Source organism: Sciurus vulgaris (assembly GCF_902686455.1).
Source record: "Sciurus vulgaris genome assembly, chromosome: 4".
In the NCBI taxonomy this organism is placed as follows: Eukaryota; Metazoa; Chordata; class Mammalia; order Rodentia; family Sciuridae; genus Sciurus; species Sciurus vulgaris.
The window spans coordinates 160479649-160492429 of record NC_136464.1 but is presented as its reverse complement, the minus strand read 5'-3'; the positions used below and the strand labels follow the sequence as shown (position 1 = coordinate 160492429).

The following is a 12781-nucleotide window of genomic DNA, read 5'->3' as shown; positions in this document are numbered from 1 at the left end:
TTGGAAAAGTTTTAGGTTTAAAGAGAAGATGCAAATGACACGAGGTTCTCACCCAGTTTCCCCCAAAGGGAACATTTACGTTACCCTGGCTAATTATGTCAGGTGACTTTTAAGAGGTGATTATTTTTCTTTTCCAGCAGAATGTGAGTAACCACTGGGCAGGTAGCCATAAGACCTCAGTTCTGGGAGCTTCAACTTTGGTGGTCATGTCAACCCCTCCAAGTCTCAGTTTTTTCAGGGCGCCAGAAAAAATAGGATGGCCCTGCGAGGTCCTTCTGGGAGGATTAAATGAGCACCCCCAGAATGGCGCCTGGCACACTTGTTGGATATAAGCCTCAGTGATCTGCTTGAAGTAGAAGTTTCCATCCGGGTGCTTACAACTTGCCTGGGGGCTCCTATTTTTCCTGTCCTCCCCCTGCAGCGCCACACCTCCAGAGCCACACCTCAACTGTGTTACAGAATATGCGCTCTATTTGTCTCCCTCCTCCTCCCTCCCTCGTCCTGTCCCAATAAATCCTGTTTGACGAATTCAGGCCAAGGGCAGCAGCTTTCAACAGAGATATTGTTTTCTCTTCCGAATTGCATCTTTCAAAGCCCTGGACAGAGCCAGGGGGTCTCAGCCAAGCCAGGGAGCACCCCGATGCCCAGCCCACGCACACGGAATTCAGAAGCAGCTGAGAAGCTCGGAACCCACAGCAATTGCTGAGAGGGAGGCCATGTTTCCCAACTGTCACGTTAATGGTGCTACAAGGAAGGTTGGGTAAGAGAGGAGGTGAGAGGGGACAAAAGGGGAGAAAACGGACGTCATTGAGACATTTGGGCTCTTGTTATTTTCCTTCACCTCCTGATTTATTTTATGCCCCCTGAGCAAGAAGCCAAGCTGGCACCTGTGTTTTCAGAAATGCACAGGACACTTCAGGATTTCAGAATGACACTCTTGAAGGGCACGCTTGGTGCCCAAGCCTGCAGTGTTGCTCCCATGCAGATGCCCTCTGAAAGAGTCGCCTCCTGCGGGGCACGGCTCGGAAGGCAGCAGATGGCTGGAGGAACACGGCTTGGGACTGCGTGTGTAATGAGCCTCCCTTTGAAGGCATTCTTTCTCCACACCCGTCTGTCCTGAAGATTGCGGTCGCTAAGTCCATTCAGAACAACCAACCTATACTCCTTCATTAGCACAAGAAAACCTAAAATATTTATTCCCTATTTTTTTTTTTTCTTTTTTCTCTTTTTTAAGCGCACAGTGTTGTTCTTTAAAGATCGCCTTTCATTGTGTGCCCCGTTTTTTAATTGGACTGCTCCCTGGGCTTTGGGGCTTTGGCTGCGAGGCCTCAGGAGCCCAGGAAGTCTTCAAGTCTGCTCCTCAGCTAGGCAAAGCAGACAGCCAGGAGTGGAGGAGAGAGATCTTTCTGGATGGAAACATCTATGAACACACAGGCATCTTCAGAGGAAGAAGAAGACACAGTGCACTGGGATTTTGAGGGAATTATGATTAATCTGAAAAATCATAATGTATAGAAGGTTCTAGAAATGTAGGTCTTCCCCTCCATCCCCAATAAATACAGTTTAGAAAAAGTTAGGTTCATCAAAGTCTTTTATGTGACCAAGATGTTTTTACCTGCTATCTGTTTGAAAGAAGGTTGACGCATATTGCAAAATGAGAAGCAGAATAGATAGATGTTTCTTGGCACCTCTGACTACCAGGATGCAGGAAAAGGTTTACAAAGTATGAAACAGAGATTGTTGGTGACTGTTTCTTGATTTTGCCTATTTCCTGATTACTCTGGGAAGAGTCAGACTCCTGTAGATGGGATCTCCTCATTACACTCTCTCTCCTTATCCTCTTATCTTCCTGTTTCTCTCCTGTTCTTTCTCCTCTGCAAGGTCCAGAGTTCTGCAAGGAAAAACAATGAGGAACATAATGGTAAGGGTCAAGGTTCAAAGGAAGGATATGAAAGCAAAAAAGAGTTTATTAAAAACAACTTTGGCCTAGGAGTTAAAAAAGTGGAGCTTTCATGTAGGCTCCGGCACTAAACAATAATAATAATTTGAAATAATAATAGCACTTACCATTTATTGGGCATTTAGTTTTACCAGGCATTATTGGAAGCACTTTAAATTTAACCTGCCCAGTTCAGTGAGGTAGGTGTAGTTGTAGTAACAGTGCCCAGATTGCAGATGACCTCCCCAAGGTCACTGAGCTCCCAGAGGCCAGGCTGGAATTCAGACCACCTGGAGGCATACAATCATTACCCTATACCACTTCCCTAGTGCAACAGATAGCAATTTATCTAGATTCCCTAAGACTCTTCCCTAAGACGAGGAGTTTAGTGGACCTCTTCCAGATCTTTCTTCAATCAAAATGAATCCTAACCCTATCTTCCACTCACCTTTCTTCCAGACTTAACACAAAAATGTGGTATCTACAGCTGCTTGATGCTACTGGTGGACATTTCAAACCTGTTGGTATGCTTTCTGGGGCTGTAGCAAGTACCTGGGATAATCAACTTATTTTGGTTCACAGTTTTAGTGGTTGCAGTCCACAGTCAATCAGCTCCGTTGATTTTGGATTTTTGGAGAAAAGTTCCCTCAGCTCAGCTGGTGTTTGCCCCGAGATCCCTCCTGTCCTGACTTCCCAAAAGCCTTGCACACACGTCCTGCTTGGAAGGAGCAAGGAAAACGAAACCTTACCGGGCTCCTTGGCTGCTGGTAAACTCATGGCTAGGATGGCCTGCTCTGCCTGACCTTGGGCTTCCCCGCCCTGTCATGTTCTCCTTAGAAACATGCAGACTCACCCTCCTGAGGGGAGCCATGAACCTCTGATCCCCATTGGGCGACTTTTGGTTTTAAAAGTCCTCAATGTCTTTCTCTGGGTCTGTGCTGACCTTTTCTCATTAGGCTTACCTCACTTCTCCCAGGGAACTCACTCCCTCTCTCCAGATCCTGGCTGATGTCTCCATGGCAGCTCTGGTGACCCTCTCCAACTAGCTCAACACTCCCAGTGTGTCTGTTTTTTTGAAGTGCTTTTTAATAATTTGCGATTTTTTTCCAGTACTGCAGATTGACCTCAGGGGTGCTCTACCACTGAGCTACATCTCCAGTCCTTTTTATTTTTTATTTTGAAACAGGTTCTCATTAAGTTGTAGAGATTGGCCTTGAACTTGCAGCCTTCCACTGCTAGGGCCTCCTCCTGCCTCCATTTCCTGAATCACCGGGATTATAGGCATGTGCCACTGCAACCAGATATCATTTGTAATTTTACTTACTTCTGTAACCATTTGATTAATGTATCATGTAATGTTTTCATTCAACAAATATTTTAAGTGCCTGTGTGCCAGGAACTGTTCTATTTGCTGGGTTGTGATGATGAGCAAAACAGATTTGGCTTGTCTCCTTGTTGAGCGTGGAGTCCAGTGGGAAATAAACAAATATATATGCACTCGAATTTGCTGTAAGTGACGGAAAGGAAGTGAAGCAGGTGCAATGACAAAGACTGGGAAAAGACCTTGGCAGAAAGAGTGATGGTCAAGGACATCTCGACAGTCAGAAGAGAGAAAGGAGTTGGGCATAGGAAGGGCCCAGGAAAGAGAGGGAGGCATGAGGAAGAGAGACACCTGGGCACCAGGGAACTGAACAGCAGCTGCATGGAGGGAGTGCAGGGGGTGAGGGAGAGGGATGTGAGGTGAGGACAGACGGACAGGGCCAGAGCACTGCCGGAACATGCGGTGAAGAGTGGCGTGGATCTGGATTCATAACGCTGATCCAGCAGGATCACGGAGCTGGGTCCGTGCAGCTGAGGCAGCAGGAGAGTGACAGAGGCCCATGTGGTTGAGAGTTGCTGACACGGAGGTCAACATGTCGTGGACACCATGTTTCAGCAGCAGTCAGATCATAATGGATGGGAAAGTAAATGGATGCTGAGGAATTAAAGACTTGCATCTAAAAAATAAAATTTAGACTTGCATCTAAAAAGAGAAATGTGGGCTACGTGGGAGAGTAGAAACATGGCGTGGATGGAGAGAGAAAAGAAAGGCTGAGGGAGGAACTGAAGTTGCATTTCCTGAACTTATATATTTATTAAATCTTGGATGGGAGACGGTAGATCATGTTGAGAAGCCATGGAGATGACTCAGGGGGTAGAGATTTATGATGTTCAGAGAAGCAACAGAGTCAAATCCTTGAGAAAATAAGATGGATCCAAAACAGAGATGAAGAGATCAGACTTTTACAGACTGAAAACCACCTTGTTAATTTTTAACTCTTTAGTCTATAAAACTGCACACATACAAAAGTAGAGAGAAAAATATAATGAAATTCCATATACTCATCACCCCAGCTTCAACTCATGACCAATCTCATTTTCTCTATAATCCTGCCCAATTTCATTCCTAAGTGATGATGATGATGATGATGATGATGATGATGATGATGATTTTGCAGTGCTGGATATTGAACTCAGGGCCTTGTATATGCAAAACACATGCTGTACCACTGAGCTATACCCCCAGCCACAGAACATGCAGTGAAGAGTGGCATGGATCTGGATTCATATGGCCAATGAAAACAACCCAACATTCTATAAATTTTCCTTCACAAATACTTCCATTAGTATTTCTTAAAATAAGGACTTTAAAAAGGTATACCAAAACATTTATTACACTTAAAAATTACCAATTTATTGACATTGCCAAGTATCTAGTCAGTGCACAAATTTCTCCAACTGCCCCTTACAAGTTTTGTTTTTGTTTTTGTTTTTTTAAACAACTGACTTGTTCAAAATAAAACCAAAACCTGGTCTTCACACTGAGTTTGCCTATAGGCATTTTAAAGTGAAGTTCCTTTCTTCTTTTTGACATATGTGGAAGAAACCAGGTCTTTTGTTCTACGGAATTTCACACATTCTGGATTTTGCCGTTTGTACAAGTGAGGTGTCACTTAACACATTCTTCTGTCACTGAGACATCCCTAAACTGTTAGTTTATATCTTACAGCTAAAGACTTGATCAGATTTAGGTCTGTTTTCTCCTTTGGAGCAGAAGGAGGGGAGATCACCTCCCAGGTGATGCTATGTCCTTCCTATCACATTGTCTCAGGAGGCATACTACTGCCTGGCTGTCCTGTCTTGAGATGTTAATATTCATCATGAGATACTACTTTTTAGTTTGATAGAACAAGTTCAAGAGTTCTATTGTACAACATGGTGCCTATGGCTAACAAGGAGATAGACGTGTTTAACCTGACTGTACAATGTATTGTCTTCTTGCAAATTGCTGAAAGAATAGATTTTAAGAGTTCTCATCACAACAATGATGTATGAAGTGACGCATATGCTACACAGTTCAATTTAGCTATTTCACATTGCATACTTATTTTATGGTGATGTGCGGCACACGATAAATAAATACTATTTTATTTGTCAGTTAAAACAACGTGAGTTGTGGGTGGAATGATGAGACAAGGAGGGAGAGATGGACAGAGGTGGATTGATGGGCACCAGCTGCAGTTCGGAGTAGGAAATTGTAGTGTGCAATTATTGCACAGTAGGGTGACAATAGACAGTGCCACAAAAAGCTAGATAAAAGGATTTGGAAACTTATCACCATGAAGAAGTAATAAATGTTTGAGGAGATTGATATGTTTAACCTGATTCTATAATGTTCAGATATATTGAAACATCACATGGTAACCCATTAATATACATAACTTTTGTGTTTTGATGTATCAGCTAAATTTAAATAAATAATTAGTATATACATACAAAAATGAAATGATTGATCAGGTTTGGTATTGTCCGCCTGCTCCACTCACTATAAAGTTCCTGGGTGTCTTTATTTTTTTACTTAATGGTTTGGCCAGTTAGTGATGGCCATTTCCCAGATCCATTATTTCATTGGGAATCACAAAATGATACTATTATAAGTCTACCATTCTGCAATGGGTTGGATTATGTCCCCTCCAAATTCATGGGTTGAGGTTTTAACCTACTTCAGAATAGGACATTATTTGGAAGTAGGCTCGCTGCCAACGGAATTACTTAAGATGAGGTTCTACTGGGCTAGGATGGTCCCTTCTCCAGTGTGACTGGTGTCATTTATAAAACAGGGAGATTTGGACACAGGGACTGATAAAAGGGAAAAGGCCATGGGAAGAGTTATACTGCCATAGGCCAAGGAACTTCCGGAAGCCAGGAGGGAGGCTTGGAGTAGATCCTTGCCTACCACCTTCTGAGAAAGCCCAGCAGTGCTGACTGCTCTGTCTCACACTCCAGAGCCAATCAGGAGGTGATTTCTGCTTAAGCCACACAGTTTGTGGTCCGTCATTACAGCAGCCCTCGGAAACCAACGCACATCTCTCCTTCAGTTTGGGATGAGAATCTGAGAGAGAGGAGTGAGAGTTTCCTCGCCACCTACTTGCTCTCCTGAGATGCATTTCAAACAGGAGACACAGGGTACATGCTTGGTTCCTCCCTGTATTTTCTAGTGTTGGGAATGTGCAATGGTTCGCTGGCATCCTCTAAGGGTGACTGGAGAGGGTTTGTAAATTTAGTATTATTAAAATCCTACGGCTTTTAAATGTTTGTTCTCAGTGCAGTGCAGTTATTCACCTTTTTCATGATGAAATGGCCTCACCTTTGATCAGAGGTAGCTCCTCCCAGCAGCCCTGAGTCCAGTAGTTTGATGACTATTTTGCTTTTGGGCACAATATTGAGTTCCTGTTTCTTCTGGCTCCAGACACATAAACTGCTGTCTCTGCAAGGCTTCCTGCTCTTCTCAGTGGGAAATGATCTTAGAAGACCAGGGATACTGCTGGATGCCCGGGTAGTTACTCTTCCTAGACCTTTCCAGTGGAAAGAGCTAGGAAAAAAAAAAAAAAAAAAAAAGAAAGAAAGAAAGAGAGAGAAAATACATTATGTCTTTACAGTATGTCTTTTCTTTCATGTTAAAAATTTTTGTTTTTATTTTTTATTTTTTTTTTTAATTTATTTTTATTGTAAACAAATGGGATACATGTTGTTTCTGTCTGTACATGAAGTAGAGGCATACCATTTGTGTAATCATACATATACATAGGGTAATGGTGTTTGATTCATTCTGTTATTTTTTTCTTCCCCCCCACCCCTCCCACTCCTCTTTTCCCTCTATACAGTCCCTCCTTCCTCCATTCTTGCCCCCCTCCCACCCCCCATCATGTGTCATCATCCGCTTATCAGCGAGATCATTCATCCTTCGGTTTTTTGAGATTGGCTTATCTCACTTAGCATGATATTTTCCAATTTCATCCATTTGCCTGCAAATGCCATAATTATATTATTCTTTATAGCTGAGTAATGTTCCATTGTTTATATATACCACAGTTTCTTTATCCATTCATGAATTGAAGGGCATCTAGGTTGGTTCCACAGTCTGGCTATTGTGAATTGAGCAGCTATGAACATTGATGTGGCTGTATCTCTGTAGTATGCTGATTTTAAGTCCTTTGGGTATAGGCCAAGGAGTGGGATAGCTGGGTCAAATGGTGGTTCCATTCCAACCTTTCTAAGGAATCTCCACACTGCTTTCCAGAGTGGCTGCACTAATTTGCAACCCCACCAGCAATGTATGAGTGTCCCTTTTCCCCCACATCCTCGCCAAGACCTATTGTTGCTTGTGTTCTTGATAATTGCCATTCTAATTGTGGTGAGATGGAATCTTAGGGTAGTTTTGATTTGCATTTCTCTTACTACTAGAGATGTTGAACATTTTTTCATATATCTGTTGATTGTTTGTAGATCTTCTTCTGTGAAGTGTCTGTTCATTTCCTTAGCCCATTTGTTGATTGGGTTATTTGTATTCTTGGTGTAGAGTGAAAATTTTTGTTTTTAGACATTAACTTTATTACATTATTTGGTTTATCTTATTGTGTCTGTGTTCTAATTATATTATACATACAGTTCAAATATAGAAGTCATGTTATATATGTATGTAACATGGTATATATAAAAAATATCTCCAAAATAAAAACACCAACTGTGAGAGTAGCAATAATAATAATGTTTGTAATAGGTAAAATTATTATTCTTACTAACAATATTTTTGGAAACAGTTTAAGACTCTTTCAGTCCTTGGGGATACACAGTCTAATTACTAGGTTATAAAGTCGCCTGACCTAATTCCTCTCTACATCATGAAGTCACTAAATTTATACATATTTAGGCTTAGTCTATTTTGATTTCAACATTTGGATGGAGCCCTGATTTCTCTTTAGTTAAATTTTGCTTTATAACACATTGTGTCACCTCCAAAGTCAAATCTGTGAAATAAGGCCCATTCTGGTAGCCTAGTTTTTATATTCTTCCCTGTCATCTTGCTTCCTCTCCCCCGTACAAGGAACAGTTTTATTAGTTTTTTTTTTTTTATGTTGTTCCATTAAGATTTTAAAATAATAGAGGTATACACTATATTCCCTCCTATTCTGAGATCTAAGGCAGCATATGCTACACACTATTCTCAATGCTTTTCCCACTTAACAATATGTCCTAGAGATCTCTCTGCATTGGGATGAGTTTCCCCCAGTCCTTTTTATAATGCAGGATTCTCCATTGGGTGGACCTGACTAATCCATGGTTTCTGTAACTAGTCCCCTAGTGACGGATATTTGAGTTGTCTTTCTAATCTCCAGCTATCAAAAATGGTATGGTAATAAACATACTTGTACACATATTTTACTGTGTTTTTGCCCACTTATCTCAAGGGAATTTTCCTAGGAGTGGGATTGCTAAATCAAAGAGTTAAATGCTTATGTAATTTGATGCAATATTGCCAAATTCTCCTCCACAGGACAATGGATGGGAGCTACACCCTTTTGCCTTCCTGCCCGCGGCGCATGATATGCGTGTTGTCCTACACCCTCCCCAGAAGAGCAGGCTGTCAAACTCCTGGATGTTTGCCAATATGACAGGTGAAATGATATTTTTATTTAATTCTAATTTGCATGTCCTTCATTTGTTTCATTTGTTTTAAAGAAATAAAACAGGGAGAAGGTGGGTGAAGTGCGGATGTGTTTATGGAGTTGGTGTTTGGAAGTTATTGCCCTTCTCCACTGAGCTCCAGGAAGATAGGACACAGGCTATTCCCATGGAGAAGCACTCAACAGTGGGTAATGAACGTGCATGAAAGAGTGAATGAATGAAAGACAGGAACGCCCCTTTCTGCCCATCTCGACTGTCTCTCGGGCTCTATTCAACCCCTTACTCTCTGGAAACCCTACAAGTAGGGGAGCCATTTGGAAGTTCAACTTAAATTAGGATTCAAAGAAAAAATCACCAGAGGGGCTTGTTTAAAGCCATGTCCTTGAACCTAATGAGTTGTGCCCGTGTAATTGAGGGTTGGGTGGGGGTGGGGTCCAGCAAGACAATGTCCCCATTTATTTACAGATCTGGGAAGGCTAGCTCAGCCAGGTCAGCATTACACAGGAACAATGAGAACAAGCTCCCTGTGAATTCTCTCCCTCTTCATCCATCTCGTTCACAGACTCCAAGCTCCCAGGATTGACAGCAACTTCAGGGTCCTTCAAGACTCCAGTTCCGTGTCGCCTTCCTGACACTCTTTGAGCAGATAAGTAGCCATCTGGAAGAATAGGAAGCTCCCTGGCATGTACGGCTGGCCTTGCTACTTGAGAATAGATGAAGTCTAAGGCCTCTCTGACATACAACCCTTCTAAATTACTTTTTCTGCTATCTATATTTTATCTTCTCCCGTCAAAAAAAATTCCATTGCCTTTACCCCTTTCAAGGAAATGGCCTCTTCTGTGGAAGCTCACTCCGAAGCTTCTACCCCTTCTTCTTTCAGAAATTATCCATCCTTTGTGACCCAGGGTCAAGGGCATATTCCTTGATTATATCACAATTAAGAATTTCCATTTCATGATGAAATCAGGAACTTGTAATTAAAAGGCAAATGACACCTTAAAAGAATATATTTAAAATGTCAAAACCTGACATGGTTAAAATGTCTAAATTATACAAGCAACTTTTGCAAATCAATTTTAAAAAGCAACACAGGAACCCTAATAGATAAATGGGCAAAGACTATAAGTAGGCAGTTCATGAAATAAGAACCCAGAATAATCAACAAATGAAGAATGCTCAGGCTCGTTTAATTAGAGATATAAAATAAGAACAATAATGAATTATGCTATAGTTTAGATCTCAAATCTCCCAAACACCCATGTGTTAAAGCTTGGTCACCGGCCTGCTACCCTACCAGGAGGAAGTAGGGCCTCAGGGAAGGAAGTTAGGTCATTGAGGACATGTCCTTGAAGCAGGCAGTGGCCCCTTCCTCTCTTGCTTTGACTTCCTGGTTGCCATATCGCAAGCAGTGATCCTCTACCAGATGCTCTTGCCATGGTGCACTGTGCCACCACAGACCCAAAGCAACAGGACCAAGTGACCAGAGTGAAACTTCTGAAACTGCAAGCCAAAATAAACCTTTCCTCCTTTTAAGTTGATTATTTCAGGTATTTTTGTCATAGCAGTTGAAAAGCTAACTAACACAAATGGTGAGTTACTACCTGTTATGGTTAAAACATTAGGTGTCCCCCAAAAGCTCATGGTGAGACAATGGGAGAAGTCTTCAAGGAAAAATGATTGGGTTATGAGAGCTTTAACTCAATCAACAAATCAGTCCCCTGATTAACTGAATGGTACCTGAAGGTGGGTAGGGTGTGGCTGGAGGAGGTAGGTCATTGGGGGCATGCCTTTGAGGAATATATTTTGTATCTGGCAAGTGGAGTCTCTCTCTCTGCTTCCGGATCATCATGTGAGCTGCTTCCCTCCACCACACTCTTCCACCATGATATTCAGTCTCATCTCAAGCCCACAGGAATGGAGACAGTTGTCTATGGACTGAGACTTCTGAAACTGTGAGCCCTTGAATAAACTGTTCCTCCACTAATTGTTCTTGTCAGGTCTTTTAGTCACAGCAGTAAAAAAAACTGACTAAAATACTACCTGTCAGGTGTGGTAAAAATTAGAAATTTGGGAGATTGCAGGTGATAGAAAGGCTGTAGGGAAAAGAGAGCTCTTGTGTGATGCTGGTGGGAGTATAGATGGGCAGCCTTTCTTTAGAGCAATATGGCGGTACTTTGTCGAATGCATTCCCCCCAGGATGGAGACATCTCATTCCTGGGAATGCCACGGAGAAATTCTCAAGCTGGCTTCTGAGGATGGAGATGTTTGAGTTCTCAGTTGACGGGAACTGAGATTGGAGGCACTCTAGGTGTCCATTGTGGGGAGAAGAGACCCATGTAGGAACTGTGATGTCTTAGTCAGCTTTTTTGCTGCTACGACTAAAAGATCTGACCAGACAACTGTAGAGGTCACTCATATTTTTCACTGCTCTGTGTGTATCTGCAAGCGACTATGAAAAGGGCCACAAGTATTGATTTGGGAGCTACTAAGAAATTTTATCCAGTAGGTCAAGTCACAGATACAGAGTTTGTGAATAACGAGGGTGGGTTGTACACTCACACACCTGGTTGGTTCTTAAAACATAGACTCGAATGGGGAAGAAAAGCAAGAAAGACTCAGATCCTAGCAAAGACCGTTTGTGTCAAAATGCACACAGAGCCAGCACACACAGGCTCTTCAACAGCCAGTCCAAATGGAAGGATGCGTATCGAGCCCATTAAGATGGTTGCCTCCCAGAGGTGGGCTGGAGATGAAAAGGAAAAATTGGATCGACAGATAAAAGTAGAGTTGTCAGTGTGTTCTGAGTGAGGAAACTGAGCTCCTGCCTCCACATGCAGAGGTCGGACTGAAGCCCCCTTGGCCATTCGGTTACCACCCGCCCTGGGTCTTCCTCTCTCTTTGTGCTCTTGTTCCCAACTCTCTCCTCTCTCCTGGCTCTCTGGACACTCCATTCTCCAGGCTGAGATTCTTGAAGGCAGGAAATCTGGCTTTCCTCCGTGCTAGAGTTTGGATGTTGATTGTCCCCCAAAGGCTCCTGTGCTGGAGATCTGGTCCCCAGTCCATGGTGCCATGAGGAGGTGGTGGAACCCCCCAGGAGCTGAGCTCTAGTGGGAGGAAGTAGGTCGCCAGGTGGGGGGTCCCTTGAAGGAGATATTGGGACTCGGGCCTCCTACTCTCTCTCTTCTTTTGATTCCCAGCACCTTGAGGTGAGCAGCTTCCTCCACCCCACACCCCCATGTGTGCTGCCCCCCACAAGCCCAGGAGCAATGGGCCAGCCAACTGTATGACTTCAAAACCAGGAGCCAAATATACCCTCTCCTTTTTTCAAGTTTGTCTCAGGTATTTTGTAGAGTAATGCAAAGCTGATTAACACACTCTGAGTACCACAGCTTGAGCTTATCTCCTGATGTATTTTAATGATTTCCTTTTATTTTATTTACTTATGCCCTATCTGATTTCAAAAGGGATTGAGGTCATTACCAATCATGGCTTTGCTGAGTCCATTTGCCGAAGGAATACAGGCTTGCATAGGCAAACGAGCGAATGAACAGGTGATTCCCATACCTCTCCCGTCACACCCTGATCTTCGCAGGATGACCCTTAATGATAATATTCATAATAAAAGGGTGTGTCCAGAGCAGAGCACAGGAGGCTCTTGTGTCTCTTGAACTGGGTCCTGAAGAGCTGATCATTCACACTAGCACTGCGTCTGCTCTTTGGACAACTGATGACTCACATTCGGATTGTCAGAAACCAAACTGCCCGCTGCCTTAAACCATTCATTCAGAATGTCTTTAATAGGTTCAATCTGGTTTCTGTCTTCCAATGTATAGCCCA

General features: G+C 42.8%; 1 long non-coding RNA gene across 1 annotated transcript; it reads left to right on the top strand.

Moving 5' to 3' along the window:
• Window positions 1–592: 592 nt before the first annotated feature.
• LOC306659479 lies at window positions 593–9837 on the top strand. The gene is made up of 3 exons (XR_013763312.1): window positions 593–772; window positions 8814–8934; window positions 9507–9837. It is a non-coding gene; the product is annotated as an uncharacterized lncRNA (long non-coding RNA).
• Window positions 9838–12781: the final 2944 nt, after the last annotated feature.